This window comes from Haliotis rufescens, unplaced genomic scaffold (genome assembly GCF_023055435.1).
Source record: "Haliotis rufescens isolate VD_foot unplaced genomic scaffold, xgHalRufe1.0.p SCAF_14, whole genome shotgun sequence".
NCBI lineage: Eukaryota > Metazoa > Mollusca > Gastropoda > Lepetellida > Haliotidae > Haliotis > Haliotis rufescens.
This window is the reverse complement of record NW_025963824.1, coordinates 18,186,968-18,207,749: the sequence shown is the minus strand read 5'-3', so window position 1 is coordinate 18,207,749 and position 20,782 is coordinate 18,186,968.

Below are 20,782 nucleotides of genomic sequence, written 5' to 3'. Positions count from 1 at the left end.
CAGTATGTAAATAAAGGTGATATTACACTTGCACCGGGCAGTATGTAAATATAGGTGATATTACACTTGCACCATGCAGTATGTAAATATAGGTAATATTACACTTGCACCGTGCAGTATGTAAATATAGGTGATATAACACTTGCACCGTGAAGTATGTAAATATAGGTGATATTACACTTGCACTATGCAGTATGTAAATATAGGTGATATTACACTTGCACCGTGCAGCATGTAAATATATGTGATATTACACTTGCCCCGTGCAGTATGTAAATATAGGTGATATTACACTTGCACTATGCAGTATGTAAATATAGGTGATATTACACTTGCACCGTGCAGCATGTAAATATATGTGATATTACACTTGCCCCGTGCAGTATGTAAATATAGGTGATATTACACTTGCCCCGTGCAGTATGTAAATATAGGTGATATTACACTTGCACCGTGCAGTATGTAAATATAGGTAATATTACACTTGTACCGTGCAGTATGTAAATATAGGTGATATTACACTTGCAACCTGCAGTATGTAAATATAGGTGATATTACACTTACACTGTGCAGCATGTAAATATAGGTGGTATTACACTTGTACCGTGCAGTATGTAAATGTAGGTGATATTACACTTGCACCGTGCAGTATGTAAATATAGGTGATATTAGACTTGCACCGTGCAGTATGTAAGTATAGGTGATATTAGACTTGAACCGTTCAGAATGTAATTATATGTGATACATACATGTAGTAAGTGAGTGAGTTTGATTTTACGCCGCTTTTAGCAATATTCCAGCAATATCACGGCGGGGGACACCAGAAATGGGCTTCACACATTGTACCTATGTTGGGAATCGAACCCGGGTCTTTGACGTGACGAGCGAACGCTTAAACCACCAGGCTACCCGACCGCCCCCATACATGTATATATGACATCGTGCAGTATGTAAATATAGGTGACTTTATACAAACCCCATGCAGTATGTGAATATAGGTGATATTACACTTGCACCGTGCAGTATGTAAAAATATATGATATATACATGTACATTTGACACCGTGCAGTAGGTAAATGTTAGAGGCATTATACAGACCCCGTGTAGTATGTAGTAATTATAGCTGACATAACACAGACCCCGTGCAGTAAGTAGTAATTATAGGTGATATTACACTCGCACCGTGCAGTATGTAAATATGGGTAATATTACACAGACACCATGCAATGTGTAAATAAAGGTGACATTACACTGGCCTCGTGCAGTATGTAAACATAGCTGAGATTCTGCTGACCCCATGCATTGTGTAAATAAAGGTGACATTACACTGGCCTCGTGCAGCATGTAAATATAGTTGGTATTAGACAGACTCCATGCATTGTGTAAATAAAGGTGACATTACACTGGCCTCGTGCAGTATGTAGATGTAGATAAATTACACAGACCCCATGCATTATCTAAATATAGGTGGTATTAGACAGACCCCATGCATTATGTAAATAAAGGTGACATTACACTCGCCTCGTGCAGTATGTAAATGTAGATAAAATTACACAGACCCCATGCATTTTCTAAATATAGGTGACATTACACTGGCCTCGTGCAGTATGTAAATATAGTTGGTATTAGACAGACCCCATGCATTATGTAAATATAGGTGACATAACACAGGCCTCGTGCAGCATGTAAATATAGGTGGTATTAGACAGACCCCATGCCTTATGTCAAAAAAAGGTGACATTACACAGGCCTCGTGCAGTATGTAAATGTAGATACAATTACACAGACCCCATGCATTATCTAAATATAAGTGGTATTAGACAGACCCCATGCTTTATGTAAATAAAGGTGACATTACACTGGCCTCGTGCAGTATGTAAATATAGTTGGTATTAGACAGACCCCATGCATTATGTCAAAAAAAGGTGACATTACACTCGCCTCGTGCAGTATGTAAATGTAGATACAATTACACAGACCCCATGCATTATCTAAATATAAGTGGTATTAGACAGACCCCATGCTTTATGTAAATAAAGGTGACATTACACTGGCCTAGTGCAGTATGTAAATGTAGATAAAATTACACAGACCCCATGCATTTTCTAAATATAGGTGACATTACACTGGCCTCGTGCAGTATGTAAATATAGTTGGTATTAGACAGACCCCATGCATTATGTAAATATAGGTGACATAACACAGGCCTCGTGCAGCATGTAAATATAGGTGGTATTAGACAGACCCCATGCCTTATGTCAAAAAAAGGTGACATTACACAGGCCTCGTGCAGTATGTAAATGTAGATACAATTACACAGACCCCATGCATTATCTAAATATAAGTGGTATTAGACAGACCCCATGCTTTATGTAAATAAAGGTGACATTACACTGGCCTCGTGCAGTATGTAAATATAGTTGGTATTAGACAGACCCCATGCATTATGTCAAAAAAAGGTGACATTACACTCGCCTCGTGCAGTATGTAAATGTAGATACAATTACACAGACCCCATGCATTATCTAAATATAAGTGGTATTAGACAGACCCCATGCTTTATGTAAATAAAGGTGACATTACACTGGCCTCGTGCAGCATGTAAATGTAGATACAATAACACAGACCCCATGCATTATCTAAATATAGGTGGTATTAGACAAACCCCATGCATTATGTAAATATAGGTGACATTACACTGGCCTCGTGCAGTATGTAAATGTAGATAAAAATACACGGACACCATGCATTTTCTAAATATAGGTGACATTACACTCGCCTCGTGCAGTATGTCAACATAAATGACGTAGCACAGACCCGTGCATTATGTAAATATAGGTGACATTACACTGGCCTCGTGCTTTATGTATATATAGGTGACATTACACTGGCCTCGTGCAGTATGTAAATAGAGGTCGTGGTGATATTACACTGGTCTCGTCCAGTATCATATATGTATGTATGGTCTGAGACTACGTGCATACAGTGTATATACATGCAGGGTCTGAGACAGTACACATATACATAAAGGGTCAGAGTCCAAATAAAGTTAAATGCATTGTTTGAGACTGTAGAGATGTGGACGTATGGTCTGAGAGTGAAGAGCTGGGACAGCTCATTTATCATGAGTTCCAACCCCAGCTACAACAGCGCTACAGCGTACTGCATTATTTTGCCTGGCATATGCTTGTGTCAACGTGTCATTTCTGTATTGCTATTATTCGACAGACACAGGACGGAAAAGGCCACTTCTCTTGTATGTGTAACATCTGATAGAAAAGTTAGTGTGCAAAGCGGTTGGTAGAAAATAAACTGAACTTTGTTAGTTCGGGAATGCAATAGGAATTATATTATTCCTTTATCAAATATTAAAAATATAGATGGTACATTCACTTGAACAATTGAATTCAATACTCAGTAGTTCTGTATCCATCTTGCACCAAGGACAATTGTTCAATTAGAGACAGCCTGACATTAGTCTCGCACCGTCATCATGTTCGTTTTAAATATCTCTCCATGAAGCCCATCTTCGATTGTGAGATCTCGTGAGACTTGCCACGTTTCCAGCACGGCCGATCAGCTTACGCATTTAGCAGATCCCATAATTTATATGCATCGTACCTTAGGGACTAAGGTCGGGCGATAGGGAATGGGGTAATACTCTCAAGACACTGTGTAATTTGAAGTTAATGCGGACGCTCGAAGCACGATATGTGAATGTCAATTGAAGCGATTGAACATCCACTTGCAATAAATATTCATGTCCAATTTTGGCATTTATATCTAGAATTCAATAATCTAGAAAATGTCATGTTTTGTACTCTGGCATCGCCCGTCCTGGCTGCTCGGCTAATAACCGACTGTGTTTGAAATAGCATAATGCTCACACTGGCTGCCGGTGGAAGCAGTAATTAGGTGGAGAGAGGAGAGCGGCAGCATAGATTTAGATGTCTAAAACTGGAAAAAGTAATAATGTCTTGTCAGAAGTTATAAAACATTCACGATATGCTGGGGTAGCACAGGAATAAAGACAGAGCGGGAGCGTCGAGAGAGAGGATGGGTGGTAGGACACGTACATGCATCCCTTGCAACACAGCGACTACAAGGATACAAGCCAAGACGCAAGTGCATAAATTTGTCAAAACGCTACGTGACATCCAAATACAGGACGGGTCTCATTATTATTATTATTATTATTATTATTATTATTATTATTAGTATACCTTATTATTTTCAAAGCCTGTGTTATAAGAAATACCGAGAGGCGACATCATTAGTGTCAGACCATCTCTGTTTAATTACTCCTATTACGTTTATAACATTGATACCATATATACAGATATACAGATATTCATTTACATGTATCATCCCAAACTGGCTCCCACAGGAGATGTCGTTTGAATGAGATCAAGCGATATCTACATTGTAGAAGACGTCACAATCAAATGACATCACTAGTGGCTCTGGCACTGAAGCTGTTGGCAGTACTTTATACACCTAAGACTCTGCTTATTACTGTCTACAAACTGAAAAAGTTGGAAGAATGATGTTGGGCGATAAATAAAGACACTCGGGTGACATTCTCTATGTGTGCCCATGGTATGTGGTCTTCTTCGCCCATCTTCTTTAATAGAATACAAAGTTGTAAGTGTGCTAAACGTGTGCCAACAATATTGTTTGGAATAATAATATATTATCCTGTGGTTAATCCTGATATTCAGACTCAGCGACATATGGAAGCGTATTTCAGAGAAGTGTATTCACGTTAGTGCCAGCGTGGTCGGTGTTGCAGGAAAGACGTTGCTGTCTGCATCTCACCCTATCCTCTCGTCAGAGCTAAATTAGCTAGATCAAACAACAAATGTATCATTCTATTGTTCGTGTGATGCTTCAAGTGCCAAACAGTCGCTCGCATCGCGGAAATGGTTGTCAACTCTCGGCCACTGACTTGCTAATTATATTCAGTTTGAACTGTCCATTCAGCAGCACCTGTACAATGTCCACACGGCCCCGGACAGCGTGTGGGCGGGGCAGCTTGGTGTGCAGGAGCTAGTACTTTCCTAAAGGGCAACAGGACATGCACAGTTCACCGAGGTCATCTAGGTTGCTAAAACATGTCCATTACATGTGAATATCAAATATGTTGAGTCAGCATACTGCAATGAACGAGGATGAGTTTCTTTCAGGTTGTGAATTGGAATGAAACAAATGTTATCTGAAGTTTGATGAGAAAGCAAAAGTATTAAAACCTGAACGTCCTCGTTGATAGCACTCACATCTATGTGAAATATGGGTATAAGACATTGCGACCAGAAGAAGGCATACCGATGGGCGCCAATTGTGGCCCCCTCCTTGCCTATCTGTTTCATTATATATATATTTCGGAATCTGTGCTCGGACTGGCAAACTCAAAACAAGGGAATGTGAACAAGAAGTGTACAACTTCAGCTTCATGTATATTGATTTTCTGATGTGGCTCCACCATGGTCAAATAGTGAATTCCCTTCCTCATGCTCTTTCTTCAAATATTTCAAAGAGCGTCATACGAATTTTGCTCCGAAAAACAGGGACCCTGTAACGGGGACTCCACCACTTATATTCACAGTAAATAGGGTCCACATGACTTATATTGACACCGTAAGAGAGTACACACCACTTATATTCATACTGTAACAGGGACCGCACCACAGAAACCCACACTGTAACAGGGTCGATATCATATATATTCACACTGTACCACTTATATTCACACTGTTACAGGGTCCACACCACTTATATTCACACGGTTACAGGGTACACACCACATATATTCACACCGAAGCAGGGTACACACCACTTATATTCATACTACAACTAGGGTCCACACCACTTATATTCACACTGTAACAGTGTCCACACCACTAATATCCACACTGTTACAGGGTCCATTCCGCTTATATTCACACTGTAACAGGGTCCACACCACTTATAATCACACCGTAACAGCGTCCACACCACTTATATTCACACTGTAACAGGGTCCACACCACTTATATCCACACTGTAAAAGGGTCCATTCCCCTTATATTCACACGGTAACAGGGTCCACACCACTTATATTCACACTAAAACAGGGTCCACACCACTTATATTCACACCGTAACAGGGTCCACACCACTTATATTCACACTGTAACAGGGTCCACACCACTTATATTCACACCGTAACAGGGTCCACACCACTTATATTCACACCGTAACAGGGTCCACACCACCTATATCCACACTGTAACAGGGTCCACACCACTTATATTCACACCGTAACAGGGTCCACACCACTTATATCCACACTGTAACAGGGTCCATTCCTCTTATATTCACACTGTTACAGGGTCCACACCACTTATATTCACACCGTAACAGGGTCCACACCACTTATATCCACACTGTAACAGAGTCCACACCACTTATATTCACACTGTAACAGGGTCCACAACACTTATATCCACACTGTTACAGGGTCCACACCACTTATATTCACACTGTAACAGGGTCCACATCACTTATGTTCACACCGTAACAGGGTCACACCACTTATATCCACACTGTTACAGGGTCCACAACACTTATATCCACACTGTTACAGGGTCCCTTCCACTTTTATTCACACCGTCACAGGGTCCACACCACTTATATTCACACTGTCACAGGGTCCACACCACTTATATTCACACCGTAACAGGGTCTACACCACTTATATTCACAGTAAAAGGGTTACCACCACTTATATTCACACCATAACAGGGTCCACACCACTTATATTCACACCGTAACAGGGTCCACACCACTTATATTCACACCGTAAAAGGGTCCACACCATATATCCACACTGTTACAGGGTCCATTCCGCTTACATTTACACTGTAACAGGGTCCACATCACTTATATTCACACCATAGCAGGGTCCACACCACTTATATTCCCACCGTAACAGGGTCAACACAACTTATATTCACAGTAAAAGGGTTACCACCACTTATATTCACACTGTAACAGGGTCCACATCACTTATGTTCACATCATAACAGGGGCCACACCACTTATATTCCCACCGCAACAGGGTCAAAAGAACTTATATTCACAGTAAAAGGGTCCACACCACTTATATTCACACCATACCAGGGTCAACACCACTTATATTCACACTGTAACAGGGTCTACACCACTTATATTCACACCATAATATTGTCCACACCACTTATATCCACACTGTTACAGAGTCAACACCACTTATATTCATACTGTAACAGGGTCCACACCACTTATATCCACACTGTAACAGTGTCCACACCACTTATATCCACACTGTTACAGGGTCCATTCCGCTTATATTCACACCGTTACAGGGTCCACTACACTTATATTCACACTGTAACAGGGTCCACACAACTTATATTCACACCGTAACAGGGTCCACACCACTTATATTCACACCGTAACAGGGCCCACACCACTTATATTAACACCGTAAAAAGGTCCACATCATATATCCACACTGTTACAGGGTCCATTCCGCTTATATTCACACTGTAACAGGGTCCACATCACGTATATTCACACTAAAACAGGGTCAACACCACTTATATTCACACTCTTACAGGGTCAACACCACTTATATTCACACTGTAACAGGGTCCACACCACTTATATTCACACCGTAACAGGGTCCACATCATATATCCACACTGTTACAGGGTCCATTCCGCTTATATTCACACGGTAACAGGGTCCACACCACTTATATTCACTCTGGAACAGGGTCAACACCACTTATATTCACACGGTAACAGGGTCCACACCACTTATATTCACACCGTCACAGGGTCAACACCACTTATATTCACTCTTGAACAGGGTCAACAACACTTATATTCACACCATAATAGTGTCCACACCACTTATATTCACAATAAACCAGGGTCAACACCACTTATATTCACACTGTAACAGGGTCCTCACCACTTATATTCACACCGTAAAAGGGTCCACACCATATATCCACACTGTTACAGGGTCCATTCCGCTTATATTTACACTGTAACAGGGTCGACACCACTTATATTCACACTGTAACAGGGTCCACACCACTTAAATTCACACTAAACAGGGTCAACACCACTTATATTCACACTGTAACAGGGTCCACACCACTTATATTCACACCGTAAAAGGGTCCACACCATATATCCACACTGTTACAGGGTCCACACCACTTATATTCACACTAAAACAGAGTCAACACCACTTATATTCACACTGTAACAGGGTCCACACCACTTATATTCACACCGTAAAAGGGTCCACACCATATATCCACACTGTTACAGGGTCCATTCCGCTTATATTCAAACTGTTTCAGGGTCCACACCACTCATATTCACACCATAACAGTGTCCACACCACTTATATTCACACTGTTACAGGGTCCACACCACTTATATGCACACTGTTACAGGGTCCACACCACTTATATTCACACTGTAACAGGGTCCACATCACTTATATTCACACTGTTACAGGGTCCACACCACTTATATTCACACTGTAACAGGGTCCGCATCACTTATATTCACACCGTAAAAGGGTCCACACCACTTATATCCACACTGTTACAGGGCCCATTCCGCTTATATTTACACTGTAACAGGGTCCACACCACTTATATTCACACTGTAACAGGGTCCACGTCACTTATGTTCACACCATAACAGGGTCCACACCACTTTTATTCCCACCGTAACAGGGTCAAAACAACTTATCTTCACAGCAGAAGGGTTACCACCACTTATATTCACACCATCACAGGGTCAACACCACTTATATTCACACCGTCACAGGGTCCACACCACTTATATTCACACCGTAACAGGGTCTACACCACTTATATTCACACCATAATATTGTCCACACCACTTTTATCTTCACTGTTACAGGGTCCACACCACTTATATTCACACTGTAAAAGTGTCCACACCACTTATATCCACACTGTTACAGGGTCCATTCCGCTTATATTCACCCTGTAACAGGATCCACACCACTTATACTCACACCGTAACAGGGTCCACACCACTTATATACACTGTAACAGTGTCCACACCACTTATATTCACACTGTAACAGGGTCCACACCACTTATATTCACACCATAACAGCGTCTACACCACTTATATTCACACCATAACAGGGTCCACACCACTTATATTCACAGTGTAACAGGACCCACACCACTTATATTTACACTGTAACATGGTCCACACCACTTATACCACACTGTTACAGGGTTCACGCAACTTATATTCACACTGTAACAGTGTCCTCACCACTTATGTCCACACTGTAACAGGGTCCACACCTCTTATATTCACACCGTATCAGGGTCCACACCACTTATATTAACACTCTAACAGGGTCCACATCACTTATATTCACACTGTAACAGGGTCCACACCACTTATATTCACACTGTAACAGTGTCCACACCACTTATATCCACACAAATACAGGGTCCATTCCGCTTATATTCACACTGTGACAGGGTCAACACCACTTATATCCACACTGTAACATTGTCCACACAACTTATATTCACACTGTTACAGGGTCCAAACCACTTATATTCACACTGTGACAGGGTCAACACCATTTATATTCACACTGTAACATTGTCCACACAACTTATATTCACACTGTTACAGGGTCCAAACCACTTATATTCACACTGTTACAGGGTCCATTTCGCTAATATTATCACTGTAACAGTGTCCACACCACTTATATCCACACTGTAACAGTGTGCACAACGCTGATATTCACACCGTAATATGGTCCACATCACTTATATTCACACTGTTACAGGGTCCACACCACTTAAATTCACACAGTAACAGTGTCCACGTTACTTATATCCACACTATAACAGGGTCCACAGAACTTATATTCACGCTGTAACAGGGTCCACATCATTTATATTCACACTGTAACAGGGACCACACCACTTATATTCACACTGTAACAGGATCCACATCACTTATATTCACACCGTAAAAGGGTCCACACCTCTTATATCCACACTGTTACAGGGTCCATTCCGCTGATATTTACACTGTAACAGGGTCAACACCACTTATATTCACACTGTAAAAGGGTCCAAACCACTTATATTCACAACGTAAGAGGGTCCACACCACTGATATTCACACCATTACAGGGTCCACACCACGTTTAATACACACTGTTACAGGGTCCCACCACTTATATTCACACTGTAACAATGTCCACACCACACCGTATCAGGGTCTTGACCACTTATATTCACACTGTAACAGGGCCCATAACACTTATATCCACACTGTAACAGGGTCCACACCACTTATATTCACACCGATTAACAGTGTCCACACCACTTATATTCACACTGTAACAGGGTCCACACCACTTATATTCACACCGTAACAGGGTCCACACCACTTATATTCACACTGTAACAGTGTCAACGTTACTTATATTCACACAGTAACAGAGTCCACAGCACTTATATTAACACCGTAACAGGGTCCACACCACTTATATTCACACCGTAACAGTGTCCACACCACTTATATTCACACTGTAACAGTGTCCACACCACTTATATTCACACTGTAACAGGGTCCACACCTCTTTTATTCACACTGTATCAGGGTCCACATCACTTATATTCACACCGTATCAGGGTCCACAGAACTTATATTCACACTGTTACAGGGTGCACATCACTTATATTCACACTGTAACAGGGTCCACACCACTTATATTCACACTGTAACAGTGTCCACACCACTTATATCTACAGTAATACAGGGTCCATTCCGCTTATATTCACACTGTTACAGGGTCCACACCACTTATATTCACACTCTAACATGGTCCACACAACTTATATTCACACTGTTACAGGGTCCACACCACTTATATCCACAGTGTAACAGTGTACACAACACTTATATTCACACTGTAACAGGATCCTCATCACTTATATTAACACCGTAACAGGGTCCACACCACTTATATTCACAATGTAACAGGGTCCACACCACTTATATTCACTCTGGAACAGGGTCAACACCACTTATATTCACACGGTAACAGGGTCCACACCACTTATATTCACACCGTCACAGGGTCAACACCACTTATATTCACTCTTGAACAGGGTCAACAACACTTATATTCACACCATAATAGTGTCCACACCACTTATATTCACAATAAACCAGGGTCAACACCACTTATATTCACACTGTAACAGGGTCCTCACCACTTATATTCACACCGTAAAAGGGTCCACACCATATATCCACACTGTTACAGGGTCCATTCCGCTTATATTTACACTGTAACAGGGTCGACACCACTTATATTCACACTGTAACAGGGTCCACACCACTTAAATTCACACTAAACAGGGTCAACACCACTTATATTCACACTGTAATAGGGTCCACACCACTTATATTCACACCGTAAAAGGGTCCACACCATATATCCACACTGTTACAGGGTCCACACCACTTATATTCACACTAAAACAGAGTCAACACCACTTATATTCACACTGTAACAGGGTCCACACCACTTATATTCACACCGTAAAAGGGTCCACACCATATATCCACACTGTTACAGGGTCCATTCCGCTTATATTCAAACTGTTTCAGGGTCCACACCACTCATATTCACACCATAACAGTGTCCACACCACTTATATTCACACTGTTACAGGGTCCACACCACTTATATGCACACTGTTACAGGGTCCATTCCGCTGATATTTACACTGTAACAGGGTCAACACCACTTATATTCACACTGTAAAAGGGTCCAAACCACTTATATTCACAACGTAAGAGGGTCCACACCACTGATATTCACACCATTACAGGGTCCACACCACGTTTAATACACACTGTTACAGGGTCCCACCACTTATATTCACACTGTAACAATGTCCACACCACACCGTATCAGGGTCTTGACCACTTATATTCACACTGTAACAGGGCCCATAACACTTATATCCACACTGTAACAGGGTCCACACCACTTATATTCACACCGATTAACAGTGTCCACACCACTTATATTCACACTGTAACAGGGTCCACACCACTTATATTCACACCGTAACAGGGTCCACACCACTTATATTCACACTGTAACAGTGTCAACGTTACTTATATTCACACAGTAACAGAGTCCACAGCACTTATATTAACACCGTAACAGGGTCCACACCACTTATATTCACACCGTAACAGTGTCCACACCACTTATATTCACACTGTAACAGTGTCCACACCACTTATATTCACACTGTAACAGGGTCCACACCTCTTTTATTCACACTGTATCAGGGTCCACATCACTTATATTCACACCGTATCAGGGTCCACAGAACTTATATTCACACTGTTACAGGGTGCACATCACTTATATTCACACTGTAACAGGGTCCACACCACTTATATTCACACTGTAACAGTGTCCACACCACTTATATCTACAGTAATACAGGGTCCATTCCGCTTATATTCACACTGTTACAGGGTCCACACCACTTATATTCACACTCTAACATGGTCCACACAACTTATATTCACACTGTTACAGGGTCCACACCACTTATATCCACAGTGTAACAGTGTACACAACACTTATATTCACACTGTAACAGGATCCTCATCACTTATATTAACACCGTAACAGGGTCCACACCACTTATATTCACAATGTAACAGGGTCCACACCACTTATATTCACTCTGGAACAGGGTCAACACCACTTATATTCACACGGTAACAGGGTCCACACCACTTATATTCACACCGTCACAGGGTCAACACCACTTATATTCACTCTTGAACAGGGTCAACAACACTTATATTCACACCATAATAGTGTCCACACCACTTATATTCACAATAAACCAGGGTCAACACCACTTATATTCACACTGTAACAGGGTCCTCACCACTTATATTCACACCGTAAAAGGGTCCACACCATATATCCACACTGTTACAGGGTCCATTCCGCTTATATTTACACTGTAACAGGGTCGACACCACTTATATTCACACTGTAACAGGGTCCACACCACTTAAATTCACACTAAACAGGGTCAACACCACTTATATTCACACTGTAACAGGGTCCACACCACTTATATTCACACCGTAAAAGGGTCCACACCATATATCCACACTGTTACAGGGTCCACACCACTTATATTCACACTAAAACAGAGTCAACACCACTTATATTCACACTGTAACAGGGTCCACACCACTTATATTCACACCGTAAAAGGGTCCACACCATATATCCACACTGTTACAGGGTCCATTCCGCTTATATTCAAACTGTTTCAGGGTCCACACCACTCATATTCACACCATAACAGTGTCCACACCACTTATATTCACACTGTTACAGGGTCCACACCACTTATATGCACACTGTTACAGGGTCCACACCACTTATATTCACACTGTAACAGGGTCCACATCACTTATATTCACACTGTTACAGGGTCCACACCACTTATATTCACACTGTAACAGGGTCCGCATCACTTATATTCACACCGTAAAAGGGTCCACACCACTTATATCCACACTGTTACAGGGCCCATTCCGCTTATATTTACACTGTAACAGGGTCCACACCACTTATATTCACACTGTAACAGGGTCCACGTCACTTATGTTCACACCATAACAGGGTCCACACCACTTTTATTACCACCGTAACAGGGTCAAAACAACTTATCTTCACAGCAGAAGGGTTACCACCACTTATATTCACACCATCACAGGGTCAACACCACTTATATTCACACCGTCACAGGGTCCACACCACTTATATTCACACCGTAACAGGGTCTACACCACTTATATTCACACCATAATATTGTCCACACCACTTTTATCTTCACTGTTACAGGGTCCACACCACTTATATTCACACTGTAAAAGTGTCCACACCACTTATATCCACACTGTTACAGGGTCCATTCCGCTTATATTCACCCTGTAACAGGATCCACACCACTTATATTCACACCGTAACAGGGTCCACACCACTTATATACACTGTAACAGTGTCCACACCACTTATATTCACACTGTAACAGGGTCCACACCACTTATATTCACACCATAACAGCGTCTACACCACTTATATTCACACCATAACAGGGTCCACACCACTTATATTCACAGTGTAACAGGACCCACACCACTTATATTTACACTGTAACATGGTCCACACCACTTATACCACACTGTTACAGGGTTCACGCAACTTATATTCACACTGTAACAGTGTCCTCACCACTTATGTCCACACTGTAACAGGGTCCACACCTCTTATATTCACACCGTATCAGGGTCCACACCACTTATATTAACACTCTAACAGGGTCCACATCACTTATATTCACACTGTAACAGGGTCCACACCACTTATATTCACACTGTAACAGTGTCCACACCACTTATATCCACACAAATACAGGGTCCATTCCGCTTATATTCACACTGTGACAGGGTCAACACCACTTATATCCACACTGTAACATTGTCCACACAACTTATATTCACACTGTTACAGGGTCCAAACCACTTATATTCACACTGTGACAGGGTCAACACCATTTATATTCACACTGTAACATTGTCCACACAACTTATATTCACACTGTTACAGGGTCCAAACCACTTATATTCACACTGTTACAGGGTCCATTTCGCTAATATTATCACTGTAACAGTGTCCACACCACTTATATCCACACTGTAACAGTGTGCACAACGCTGATATTCACACCGTAATATGGTCCACATCACTTATATTCACACTGTTACAGGGTCCACACCACTTAAATTCACACAGTAACAGTGTCCACGTTACTTATATCCACACTATAACAGGGTCCACAGAACTTATATTCACGCTGTAACAGGGTCCACATCATTTATATTCACACTGTAACAGGGACCACACCACTTATATTCACACTGTAACAGGATCCACATCACTTATATTCACACCGTAAAAGGGTCCACACCTCTTATATCCACACTGTTACAGGGTCCATTCCGCTGATATTTACACTGTAACAGGGTCAACACCACTTATATTCACACTGTAAAAGGGTCCAAACCACTTATATTCACAACGTAAGAGGGTCCACACCACTGATATTCACACCATTACAGGGTCCACACCACGTTTAATACACACTGTTACAGGGTCCCACCACTTATATTCACACTGTAACAATGTCCACACCACACCGTATCAGGGTCTTGACCACTTATATTCACACTGTAACAGGGCCCATAACACTTATATCCACACTGTAACAGGGTCCACACCACTTATATTCACACCGATTAACAGTGTCCACACCACTTATATTCACACTGTAACAGGGTCCACACCACTTATATTCACACCGTAACAGGGTCCACACCACTTATATTCACACTGTAACAGTGTCAACGTTACTTATATTCACACAGTAACAGAGTCCACAGCACTTATATTAACACCGTAACAGGGTCCACACCACTTATATTCACACCGTAACAGTGTCCACACCACTTATATTCACACTGTAACAGTGTCCACACCACTTATATTCACACTGTAACAGGGTCCACACCTCTTTTATTCACACTGTATCAGGGTCCACATCACTTATATTCACACCGTATCAGGGTCCACAGAACTTATATTCACACTGTTACAGGGTGCACATCACTTATATTCACACTGTAACAGGGTCCACACCACTTATATTCACACTGTAACAGTGTCCACACCACTTATATCTACAGTAATACAGGGTCCATTCCGCTTATATTCACACTGTTACAGGGTCCACACCACTTATATTCACACTCTAACATGGTCCACACAACTTATATTCACACTGTTACAGGGTCCACACCACTTATATCCACAGTGCAACAGTGTACACAACACTTATATTCACACTGTAACAGGATCCTCATCACTTATATTAACACCGTAACAGGGTCCACACCACTTATATTCACAATGTAACAGGGTCCACACCACTTATATTCACAATGTAACAGGGTCCACACCACTTATATTCACACTGTAACAGTGTCCACGTTACTTATATTCACACTGTAACAGAGTCCACAGCACTTATATTAACACCGTAACAGGGTCCACACCACTTATATTCACACCGTAACAGTGTCCACACCACTTATATTCACACTGTAACAGAGTCCACACCACTTATATTAACACCGTAACAGGGTCCACATCACTTATATTCACACCGTAACAGTGTCCACACCACTTATATTCACACTGTAACAGTGTCCACACCACTTATATTAACACCGTTACAGGGACCATACTTAGCTTCATTCAACCTGTGTTGTTTTCTACTTAGCCTAATTAAACGTCTGTTGTTTTCTTCCGAGTTTAGTTCAACCTCTGTTGTTTTCTCCCTAGCTTAGTTCAACCTCTGTTTTTTTCTACTTAGCTTAATTCAACCTCTGTTGTTTCCTACTTAGCCTAATTCAACGTCTGTTGTTTCCTACTTAGCCTAATTAAACGTCTGTTGTTTTCTTCCTAGCTTAGTTCAAACTCTGTTGTTTTCTTCCTAGCTTAGTTCAACCGCTGTTGTTTTCTACTTAGCCTAATTGAACGTCTGTTGTTTTCTACATGGCTTACTTCAACCCCCTTTTTTTCTACCAGCTTACCTCAAGCTCTATTGTTTTCTACCAGTCTAATTCCACGTTTGTTTGTTTTCAGCTTAATACAAACTTCTGTTGTTTTTCAACTAGCCTAATTCAACCTCTGTTGTTTTCTACCAGCTTAATACAAACTACAGTTGTTTTGTACCAGCTTAATTCAACCTCTGTTGTTTTCTACCAGCTTAATACAAACTACTCTTGTTTTGTACCAGCTTAATTCAACCTCTGTTGTTTTCTACCTGCTTAATACAAACTACTATTGTTTTGTACCAGCTTAATTCAACCTCTGTTGTTTTCTACCTGCTTAATACAAACTACTCTTGTTTTGTACCAGCTTAATTCAACCTCTGTTGTTTTCTACCGGCTTAATACAAACTACAGTTGTTTTGTACCAGCTTAATTCAACCTCTGTTGTTTTCTACCGGCTTAATACAAACTACTATTGTTTTGTACCAGCTTTATTCAACCTCTGTTGTTTTCTACCAGCTTAATACAAACTACTCTTGTTTTGTACCAGCTTAATTCAACCTCTGTTGTTTTCTGTCGGCTTAAAACAAACTACTATTGTTTTGTACCAGCTTAATTTAACCTCTGTTGTTTTCTACCGGCTTAATACAAACTACTCTTGTTTTGTACCAGCCAAATTCAACCTCTGTTGTTTTCTACCAGCTTAATACAAACTACAGTTGTTTTGTACCAGCTTAATTCAACCTCTGTTGTTTTCTACCAGCTTAATACAAACTACTATTGTTTTGTACCAGCTTAATTCAACCTCTGTTGTTTTCTACCGGCTTAATACAAACTACTATTGTTTTGTACCAGCTTTATTCAACCTCTGTTGTTTTCTACCAGCTTAATACAAACTACTCTTGTTTTGTACCAGCTTAATTCAACCTCTGTTGTTTTCTGTCGGCTTAAAACAAACTACTATTGTTTTGTACCAGCTTAATTTTACCTCTGTTGTTTTCTACCGGCTTAATACAAACTACTCTTGTTTTGTACCAGCCAAATTCAACCTCTGTTGTTTTCTACCAGCTTAATACAAACTACAGTTGTTTTGTACCAGCTTAATTCAACCTCTGTTGTTTTCTACCAGCTTAATACAAACTACTATTGTTTTGTACCAGCTGAATTCAACCTCTGTTGTTTTCTACCGGCTTAATACAAACTACTCTTGTTTTGTACCAGCTTAATTCAACCTCTGTTGTTTTCTACCTGCTTAATACAAACTACTATTGTTTTGTACCAGCTTAATTCAACCTCTGTTGTTTTCTACCAGCTCAATACAAACTACTCTTGTTTTGTACCAGCTTAATTCAACCTCTGTTGTTTTCTGTCGGCTTAAAACAAACTACTATTGTTTTGTACCAACTTAATTCAACCTCTGTTGTTTTCTACCAGCTTAATACAAACTACAGTTGTTTTGTACCAGCTTAATTCAACCTCTGTTGTTTTCTACCAGCTTAATACAAACTACTCTTGTTTTGTACCAGCTGAATTCAACCTCTGTTGTTTTCTACCGGCTTAATACAAACTACTCTTGTTTTGTACCAGCTTAATTCAACCTCTGTTGTTTTCTACCTGCTTAATACAAACTACAGTTGTTTTGTACCAGCTTAATTCAACCTCTGTTGTTTTCTACCAGCTTAATACAAACTACTCTTGTTTTGTACCAGCTTAATTCAACACTCTGTTGTTTTCTACCGGCTTAATACAAACTACAGTTGTTTTCTACCAGCTTGGTGCTGGAATCAAACAAAGGGAGGGGCTGTCGCCTATACTCTTTTTTTGTATTTTGGAACTCAAACTTCAAGAAAATATAGATACAGGATTGTTGATTGATTTGGTTAACCTATGTATGATATTATTTGCTGATGATATGGTTATCGTATCTGAAATGGGCACCAAATGCCATTAAGTAGCTTGCACAATTACTGTAAAGAATGGGATTCACACATAAACGTCGATAAAACGAAGGTAATGATATTTAGTAAAAGAGGGAAATGATCATGATGAACAGTTTGAAGTGGGCAAACAGTTTTGCTACTAAGGAAACGTTTTTTACAAGTACTGGATCATTTTCTTTGTGTTACAAAACAGTAGCTGGGAAAGGTGTAAAAGCTATGAATGTATTGTTATCAAATATTAGAAATTGTAATTTTACACCCAAAACATTATTCCAATTATTTGATTCTTTCGTTACATCTACAATGCTCAATGGTTGTGAGATATGGAGTACGGTAAACGCCCCTGAACGGGTGCATCTTAAATTATGTAAGAAAGTATTAAAAGTACATTCAATGGCATGTAATATTGCAGTATATGAAGAATTAGGTCGGTATCATAATTACATAAATACATTTTATAGAATGTTAAAGTACTGGTTTATATTAGATAATACTTATTATTGTATATTACAGGCTGCTTATAATGTTTGTTTTCCGCATTGTGATAAAGGTGTGAAAAATTGGGCATGGTATGTAAAAGATATGTTGTGTACAAATGGTTTTACATATGTGTGGTTAAATCTCTTGTCTGTAAATCCTATGATATTTGTCTCTTAAACAAAGACCTTTTGATAATTATATACAAAAAATGGAACTCAGATCTCAATAATAGTAGAAAGTTGATGTTATATAGAAATCAAAAAGTATCTTTTGGTTATGAATTATGCCTCAATATTTTACAACGTGGTCCAAGAACACCGAGTCACAAGTTAAAAATAGAAGTTTGACGATATCACAACATTATCAAAGCTCTTAGATATTATGATTATTGTCAAGCTAGAAGTGTTAACGTACTTGAACATGAGTATCATGTTCTATTAATATGTCTCAGATATAAAGATAACAGATCAAAGTATATGCATAAATATTATTGGGAAAGGCAATCTGAATTAAAACAAGTTAGCCTGCTACAAACAAGTTGTAAAACACAACTGTTATACATTTCTAAATACAAACTGTCCTGTTGACAGTAAATATGAAATCGGGTCCTACCTCCATTGTCAATATATATTTTGTTGTATCTGCTAGACGAGGGGCAGAAGCTCAAGCCTTTTTCATGAATAAATATCTGTTTCTGTTCTGTTCTGTTCTGTTCTGTTCTGTTCTGTTCTGTTCTGTTCATGAAGTGGAAGAGAAGACCCGCACGGCCTGCTTTGTCATCCCACCCGACGCTACATTTACGCAATCCTATGCCCAGTATAATTATTGTTTTCAAGAATTTATTTCTTACGATAAAACCATCCCCACTCATAACACAACACAGTGGAAAGAAGATTGACCTCAAATCTTAATTTTTATTAATTTGAGAATATATGTAAGTATCGTGTCGCTTTGCTTGAGGTATCCGTATCTTTGTAGACGAGTGCACGGCAGAAGATGATTGTCGTAGCCGGGGGAAAGGCAGTGGGGGCATTATCACCTAGACATTTAGCCGCTCAGATTAAGCAGAGTCAATGGATTCAGTGACACATAACAATGGTAAATATTTCATTTGAAAATACGCAGTAGAAACTAAAGTGTGGCTCGTGTGCACGTCGGTGTGTTTATGTATGAGCAGCGCCTGCTGGCGGCACGGGAAGCAACTACCGGGGGAACACCGAATGTAATGGATGGATATGACGCCAGCCGGCTTCAACATGTCGCATGACAGGGACAGCTTTTATCAAAACCTTAAATCCCCCGAAGAACCAATTTTCACTTATCTAGTGTATTATTGAGACCCTGAATGCTTTGGCCGCGTGACAGAGTGCTTTAGTCTTCCTGATATGTTGAATTCTGTCCACTAGTTTCGTGACGTGGATGTACATACATGCTGGTGTATACTGAAAGTGCCGGTGGGGGTGGGGGTGGAGGTAGGGGGTGCACGTGGTGGTGGCAGGGACGAGGTGTTGTACAGGGGTTAGCGTGGATGTACTAAAAGCGCCACGCCATAAACTGGTGGTACAGA